Here is a 9426-nt window from a genome sequence, read left to right as displayed (position 1 = left end):
TATATATATATATATATATATATATATATATATATATATATATATATATATATAATAGCAAAACACACTAATAAACTAAATTATCACGACACATAATAATTGATTATATGATATTTAGAATATTTATTATATTTTATTCTAATATATTTTTCAAATTGGAGAATAAATTTAATGATTCACAATTTGCTAATGAAACAATTAAACACAATAATAGAAAGGACGTGAATATATCAATTATTTATTTAATGTTTAATTTTGAAATAAATGAGAGTTAAAAATTATTTTTGAATAAGTTCACCAAAAAAATCATTATTTTTTATGTGTGAACCTTTCATAGTGAGAGGGTGAAAGGAATTAAAAGCAAGATGTATGGTAAATTTCTTATTGCAAAAGATAATAATCATGTCATTTGAAACTTGAAATGTTTTAGTAATCATTATATCAAATGACTTCATTGTTAACTCAAAATATATATATATATATATATAAATAAATAAAGCATGGTATTTTGATTTTGTTGAAGGCTTTCACACACTATCTTATTTAACTGACTTTTAAGAAATTAAAAAATTACCAAGAAAAATACAAAAACTAGTGATAGATTTTTTTATATCTAAACAACTACCTTAATCTACAACTGTCCTAATCTGCATCAACATATACTAAAAGATGAAGTTTTTTGTCGGTTGGAAAAAAGGACTTAGAGTAGACTTCAAGTACTATAATAGGTAACAAACTACACATAAATGTGTGACTAATGGATTCTTTATACTAACTAAGCTTGTGAAATGTTTGGTTTGGAAATAGTTACATACACAAGTCTTCTAATGAATCTTCTATACACATAGGAGTTCTCAATAGGATCACTATCATAGAGGCTGAGTTTTAAATTGAGATCTATAGGTAATAAAGCTTGTTTGTTACTAAAAACCCATTATTATCAAGTAAAGGTCAAGTTTATTTTCCCTTACTCTAAGAGATGCCCTTATTGGATTTGGCAATTTCCAAGTCTATAAAGTATTTACGAGAACCAAGAATATTTAGTTTAAACAAAGGACACAATGTCAATTGTACCTTATCAATACAAGAAGAATCAAGATCTCCAATAATTATATCATCCACATAGATCAACAAAATGACCAATGAAAAATTGGAACCATTAGTAGATAAAGAATAATCATATTTAAATTATGTAAAATTATGTTGCAATAAGGTTGAAAAGAACTTGCATAACCATTGTTGTGAAGCTTGTCTTAGTCCATTTATTAAAGTTTTCAACTAATTCTTTTGTTCTTGTTTTGTAATTGTGTGAAATATTACGTATACTTCCTGAAATAACTTAAGAATGTATTGTTGAAATCTAATTGTTCTAGGCTTCAATATTTTGCAACAATAATAATCAATAAGGCTCTTGCAAAAGTTTAGTCACTGGATAGAAAGTGTTTGAGAAATAAATATCAACTTGTTATGTGTAGCCTTTGGTTACTAACTGAGCTTAGTATTTGTCAACTAAGTCATTAACATTGTATTTCAATTTAAAAATTCATGTGTACCATATGCATTATTTTCCTTTTAGTAAAGGGACTAGAGACTGATAAGTTTCTATACACCCTCGAATCCACATCAAAATATACATTTATCAAGCTTGATTTGATTGTACTTGATAAGAAAATAACCTTATAGCTCAAACTGCAGAATGAGGTATAAAGAACTGAGTTATATAAAATATGATGTTATATTGCTATCTTGTAGCAAAAAGAAAAGGAAATGACAAAAAGGCAGCTAAGTTGCAAAAATTGGTGTTAAGTCACAAAAGAAAACTAGATAAAGAGACAAAACTTGCATCGTTAGCTGAGAATAACAAATCACATCTAGGACCAAGGAGAAAACCTTTTATGCATAGAAAGTTGAAACATCAAAACATGGAGCTATGCCATAAAGAAAACCCACACATGAAGAAACCCTAGTGCCTAAGCACAAAAGATGGGGTTGATCACTAACAAAATTTTCTATAAAAGAAAGGATTTGCCTCTGAGTTATTCATTCAGAAATACCTAGAATTAGTCATTTTCTTCTCCATAACTCATAGATTAGCTATAGTAAGGGCCATGAAGTGGTTTTTGTAGCTCTTGGAGTCTAGATTCATATCATCACAGTGGTTGAATCTTCTTTTAGGATGTTGGATGTAATTAACTCAAATTTGTAGGAAGGTTCAACACACACATAGATCTCCACACTAGTAAGATATTGTCCGCCTTGGGCCTCCCTTACAGCGGAAGTCTTTTCTTATCCTAATATGAGTTTGAACCATTTGAAAAAAAAAAATGTAATATTAATAGCTTCAAATTTATGTGAGAAAAAATATGCAAGCAAAACAACTATAATCATCCACCAAGATCAAGAAAGAATGTCTGTTATCATAAGTAACCTCACCATAAGGCTTAAAATTGTTATGAAAGATTGAGTTACGAAAGATTTGTGTCTCTCTCTTTGATGTTCTTTTTTTCATTAAAATTTTGCTAGAAGCTTTAGATATAGCAACTTAATTGTCACAATACATTGAAATAAGAGGTGTATGCTTATGTAATAATGGTAAATCATATAAAAAAATTTAAATATTTTACCCAAGTAGTAATCGTATCCAAAGCAATAATCTCTTCTTCCACAATAGATCATGAAACAATATTTTGTTTAGCATATTTTCATGATATTGTACCTCCACTGTTTAGCATATTTTCATGATATTGTACCTCCATCCAAAGTAAAAACATAACCAATAGTATATTTTATCTTATTGGAATCAAAATCCAATTTGCATTAATATATTCTTCAACAATCTAAAGAAATTTCACTAATGAATGTCATAACTAGAAGAATCACAAATAATATTATCACTAGAAGGAAAAATAATACTAGAGATATCACAAACAATTTAAGTCAATTTATCGTTTAAAGAAAACATATATAGATTTCATAATGGTATTGTAAGAAATTTCACTCACTTCAAAATAAATAATCAAAAATATTTCTTTTCTTATTGAGATGAATATTATCCTTTGCAAGACACCCCATACTTTGAAATATTTTAAATTTGGTTCTCTTTTCTTCCCTAACTCATAAGAAGTTTTATTGCAATTCTTGTAAGGAATCATATTGAGAATATGACAAATAGAATACAAAGTTTCACCTCACATATATTTAGACAAACTAGAACTTATATCAAAACATTTATCATATCAAACAAAGTGTTTAGGTAGATAATTTTGGGGACTGAGACATTAACCTTGTTGACGTGCCTCCAATGCTTTCTGGCGTTCGGATGGACTAGATCAGTGATTTCTGTTGCGCTTTGATTCGTTCGCTCTCCTTCAATCTTCGACCGTCCGACAATTTTTGAACTATGACAGAGTGGGGGGGGTACCTGCAAAGGCACTCTGGCACTCAAGTTAGGCGTGTTGTAAGAGATTAACCTTTGTTCTTTTAGAGAGATTCTCAATGGAAGAGAACAGAGTTTTAGTAATATGAATAATATGTATGAGAGGCGTGAATGTAGCGTACCTGGCTGACGACTCTGACTCTTATTTTATAGGTTCCGTATTGATATGAGATCAATGGAATATAAACAGAATAAAATATAAACAACCATACCTGATATTCTGAAAACGCCTTCTGTAGATATTATTTTATTTACGATATCTTTGGCGAATTTCCTTTAAAAGCTTTCGAGCCCAATAACGAGATTATCGGCCCAATTTTTATGATCAGGATCGGCCTCTCCATGGCCCAATTATATGACGTTCGGTAAAACCGTCCGTCAAATATATTGTATGACGTTCGGTAAAATCGTCTGTCAAATATATTGTATCGTACATCATCCCCCCAAGTCTTTGATAATCGTTCGGTCGGTACTGGTTATCAAAGGACTTAAAAGAGGTTTTAATGCGACGTTTAAATGCTGTCGTTTCATCTTTTGGAGAAGTTACTGGATTTTTCCGCTCTTGGGGTAGTGGCAAGGTCGTTGAATTACAACCGCTAGATCTTTATCATCCAACGGTGCAGGGCGCGGGCAGCGGTTTAATGATTATAGTGTTAAGGGTTTTGCCTGTCGATTCAAATCATCATTTCTACTTTTTGCGCTTTCCTTTTCGAACTCCTCCTCCTCCATCGCTCTGTATATTCCTCAGGTAATCTATGGCTTCTTCTTCATCTTTCGATTGCTCTGTACTCTGTAGAGTGGAAAAGGGGCGTGATAACCCTGTTGAAGCATCAGAAGGTATTTCACCGGTACCCTTTGGGGAAAGGGTTTTTGTTTATGGTGGCGTCACGGTGGAAGAACCCGAAAGACAATGTTCTTCATCTATTTCTGATTATGGTTGAGCTTCTCGTGAGGTAGATGACCACTCTAACCTTTTTTCTAGTAAATATATTTTGTTGGACTAGGCAAACAACAATTGTGTCTTGAGAACCCGGGGATACTGTACTGCCATAAAACTGGTTGCGTGTCGGGAAGACGAAAGGGTTTTTCATGGTAGGGAAGCGTCTAGAGAGGATTTCTTTTATTTTTACTCTAGCTTGTTCTTCGATTTGTATTAGGTTGCCTTTCTCTGAATTTCAAATGGACGTTTTGAGAGTTTTAAACGTGGCCCCCTCTCAACTCCATCCAAATAGATGGGGTTATATGTAGGCTTTTGCTACTCTGTGTCAAACTTTAGACATTCGGCCAACAGTTGGGATTTTCCTGTACTTTTTTAGGGTGCGTCCGAATGCTAAGAAGGGTTGGGTGTCTTTGAACTCCATGGCTAAGGGTGTCATTCTTCAACTTTTTGCCGATTCTTTCAAAGATTTTAAAAACCATTTTTTCAAAGTGTCCATTACCAAATCGGGACGTCCATTCTTCTTTTATGAAGATGGTACTCCTAAATTTCCGTTATACTGGACCGGAAAACCTTAGGCTAAAACCTCATGGCCACGAGAAAAAATGATCGATGTTGAACTGAAGGATCTTGAGGTGCTGATAGGGTTGCCACGTCCACTTTCTTCGCGGAAGATAATCAACTACCTTGAGTATGATGACATGTATTCAAGGGTGTTTGGTATGTCCTCTGAGTGATTCCTTTAGGCTTTGTGTTTTTCTCTATTTGACTTTTGTTTGTGAATTTGTCCTTGCCAGAAATCATGGGAAGGGTTCCATCTCGCGATTGGTTTAGCTTGGCCAAGAAAGCATCCGCGGAGACTAGCTTACCGAGCGGATCTTCACAAGGTGGTTCTTCACAGAGGGGTCCAGTGATAGTCATCGATGAACGTCCTCCCTCACCTGAACAGACCTTGAGGAGAAAAAGGAAACTTGAAAAGGCGGTGGAGAATCCAAAGGCTGCCCAGAAGGGGAAAAGTACTGAGATGCTAGTGGATCCTGAAGCTAACCGATCGTTGCCAGGAGGAATGTGGGATCCTAGCTTCACTCTTACTCACAAGATCGAGTTCAATTTTGATGGTGCCGAACAGAAGTTTATGTCTGAGACTACAGAGCAAACCATGGCTGAAAACTGTTTAGAGTTCTTATTGCGAGGTTCGGTAGCTGCTTATAACCTTGTTTATGCCTCTAACTGGGGGCAATTGAGGGCCGAAGTGGATCGACTGAAAAAGGAGTTGGAAGAGATAAGGGCGTCCCATAGCCAATGTGCTCAGGTGATGGCTGATAGCCAAGTGTTGATGGAGAACCTGAAAAAAGCTGGTTTGGAAATGAAGATTGCAAGGGATAGTTTCGCTGCTGATTTGAAGGTCGCTAAGGAGACCATTGTGAACTTGACAAGGGATAGAGATGATCTTCGACAAGCTGTTGTGGCTTTGAAGAAGAGTGTTGAGGATGATGTTGCAACTTAAGCTGAAATGCTGAAGGCTATAGTTGCTGAGCATACAAAGGGTTTCAAGAAGGCTCTTCGGCATATGTCCTTTCTTGCCAAGGTGTCCCCTGAGGGACTTAGGTTTGATGTCGACAAAGATGTTTATCGAGAGCAGATGGTTCCTCTTGATGACATTTCAGAAGGCACCTTTACTGATGATGGGGAGTTGGCGGGATTAGAGGAAGTTGTTGTGACGACGACGACAAATGCGGATTTGACGACGGACGATGTTGTTGTTGAGGAGGTCCCGGCTTCAGATGGCTAACTTTTTGCTCCCGCTGTAATATCTTTTAGGATCTTGAACATTTTTCGTGATGTTGATTTCTGCTTTGCTTTGCTTTATCAAGTACTTGTTTCGCTTTATCAAATATCTGCTTCGCTTTATCAAATACTTGAATTTGGGAGGCTTTGAACTTTGATGTCTTTATATAATGTGCTTTTAAGGTTGTTGCGGTATTTTGCTAAATACTTGATGACATTCACGTGCATTTCGTTGTTCTAAAAGAACAAATTAAAACATTAACATAACATTAATGATTAATAGAACTTACTTGTATTATTTACGTGAACAATGTTTGTTGTTCAGCGTGAGCTAGATATTGACTTGTTTATAAGTATTTTCGCCATTGGGCGTTCATGTTTACTTGTCTGGATAGTTGTTCGCCAATCGTGCTTTGATGCTTGTCAGCTCCCGTCAGCTGGATTCGTCGATGCTTGTATATTCGGGCGTTCGGATAGGATCCGATAACGTTTAGGGGTAACACCCCTTTTTCATAAACGGGGCGTCCGGATGATATCCAACAACGCTAAGGAGTAACACTCCTTTTTTCATAAATGAGGCGTCCGGATGATATCCGTCAACGCTTAGGAGTAACACTCCTTTTTTCATAAATGTGGCGTCCAGATGAGATCCGGCGACGCTTAGGGGTAACACCCCTTTTTCATAAGCGAGGCGTCCGGATGATATCCAACAACGCTTAGGAGCAACACTCCTTTTTTCATAAATGTGGCATCCGAATGATGTCCGACGACGCTTAGGGGTAACACCCCTTTTTCATAAGCGGGGCGTCCGGATGATATCCGACAACGCTTAGGAGCAACACTCCTTTTTTCATAAATGTGGCATCCGGATGATATCCGACGACGCTTAGGGGTAGCACCCCTTTTTCATAAGCGGGGCGTCCGGATGATATCCGACAACGCTTCTTGGTAACTTGAAATATCTATAGTTATTGCACAACATATGGTCTGAATATACCTCATTTATCATTCGTAGAGCTAAATGTTTGAAAGTTCAAAAGGAAATAGCAAAATAAATAAACTGAACTTCAGCTATAATAAAATTTAAGGTGTGTTGCATTCCATGTGTTGGGAATGGCTTTTTCATCAAGATGCTCTAGGCGGTAGGCTCTGTTTGCTAAGTCTTCCGAAATTCGAAAGGGTCCTTCCCACTTGTCAGCTAGCTTGCCGTGTTCTCTGTTTTTTCTGGCATCTCCCTTCTTCCGCCATACAAGGTCATTTTCTGCAAAGTTTCGGGGTTGTACTTTAGTGTTGAAGCGCCTAGTGATCAGACGTTTTTTAGCTGCATTTTTAATCGTAGTGACTTCTCGCCGTTCGGGCAAGGTGTCCAGGTTTACTCGAAGGTATTCATCGTTGAGGCTCATGTCGTGTAATTTTGCCTTATGGAGGGTTCGCCCAGTTCGACCGGTAACATTGCATCTGTTCCGTATGTGAGATTGAACGGTGTTTCCCCTGTTGACCCATGGGGGGTACATCTGTAGGCCCACAAAACTTGCGGCAACTCTTCAACCCAAAAGCCTTTTGCGTTTCCAAGTCGTTTCTTTAATTATGATATGATTGCTTTATTGGCGGCCTCGGCTTGACCGTTCGTCTAAGGATGCTCAACCGAGCTTGTCACATGTTTGATGTCGAGACTCCTGAGGAAATATTCCAGCTTCCGTTCTACAAATTGTCGTCCATTGTCTGTTATGATTTTCTGTAGTAGTCCAAAGCGACATATCAAATGCCAAATAAATTTCTGAACTTTTTGGGCGCTGATGACTGTCAGTGCCTCTGCTTCTATCCATTTAGTGAAATAATCCACCGCTACTAGAAGGTACTTGCATTATGTTTTTCCTGCTGGTAACGGTCTGACAATATCCATGCCCCACTGCGCGAAGGGCCAGGGAGCTGTTATTCCATGTAGCTCTTCCGGGGGAACCCGAAAATCGTTCCCGTGCGCTTGACATGCGAGGCACTTTTTAACAAAGTTTGCACAGTCTTGTTCCATAGTGAGCCAATAGTAGCCTGCTCGCAATATCTTGGCTCTGAGGGTTCGCTTTCCCGAATGCGATCCGCATATTCCATGATGTAACTCCTGCATAACATATTTGGCTTCCTCATCGAATAAACATTTCAGCAGAGGTGTTGTGTAGCCTCGTCTATATAGATCGTCACCTACAAATGTGAAGCGTGCGATTCTCTTGGAGTCAGTTGTGCTAAGTTGACCTCCCTGTTCTTGTCGTACCATCAATTGGAGTACGTCTTGTCGCCAATCGTCTCTAGGCGTAGTAACATCAGTGGCAAAGGTCTCCAGCATTGGTTTGTTGAGAGTTGTTTTAATCACAGAGGAAAGTTGTGCTCTTTCTCGGGCATGTTTCAATTTGAAAAGGAGATCAGCTCTAGAATTTTCTGCTCTTGGTACATGAATAATGTTAAAGCTAGCAAATGTTTTGATCAGGTCACTAACCTTGTGGAAGTAGCGTAACAAATGGTTGTCTTTGATTTGGAAGGTTCCGCTCATATGACCTACAACCAGTTGAGAGTCCATGCGGCATTCAATCCATTCGATTTCGAGCTCTTTGGCTAGGACAAGTCCGGTGATCAAGGCTTCGTACTCCGCCTGGTTATTGCTTAGTTGAAAATTAAAGGACACCGTCTGCTCGACGATTACACCTTTCGGCCCCTCTAGTACTATCTCGGCTCCTCCACCCTTTTTATCTGAGGAGCCATCTACATTCAGGTATCATATCGGCGTGTTCGCCGTCTATGGTAATTCTGCCGTGAAGTCAGCCAAATGTTGGCCTTTGATTGAGCCTTGCGATTCGAAACACAGGCCGAACTTGGATAATTCCACCGACCATGCAACTATTCTTCCTGCCAAATCTGGTTTCCTAAGGATCTTTGCGACTGGGTGGTTGGTACGGACCACGACTTGATAGCTTTGAAAATACGGTCGGAGGCGTCTTGCGGTAGTTATAAGGGCGAGAGCAATCTTTTCAATCTTTGAGTATTGTTTTTTCGCACCCTGCAAAGTTCTACTGATGAAATATGAGTTTAAAATCTGGGGTCTCTTGGATAAAAGTTGCGCTTACCGAGTGGTCCGAGGCGGCTAGGTATAGCTGTAAATCGAACCCCTCCGTGGGATGGGCCATCTGATGAGTCGATATTTTATTGATTTCACTTAGTTTATTGTGCTAGAATTAATTAGGGAATTGTGCTTAATTGTCCGGTATTTTCCTGTTTT

This window comes from Vigna radiata, unplaced genomic scaffold, assembly GCF_000741045.1.
Source record: "Vigna radiata var. radiata cultivar VC1973A unplaced genomic scaffold, Vradiata_ver6 scaffold_233, whole genome shotgun sequence".
In the NCBI taxonomy this organism is placed as follows: Eukaryota; Viridiplantae; Streptophyta; class Magnoliopsida; order Fabales; family Fabaceae; genus Vigna; species Vigna radiata.
Note: the sequence above shows the minus strand (reverse complement) of the source record.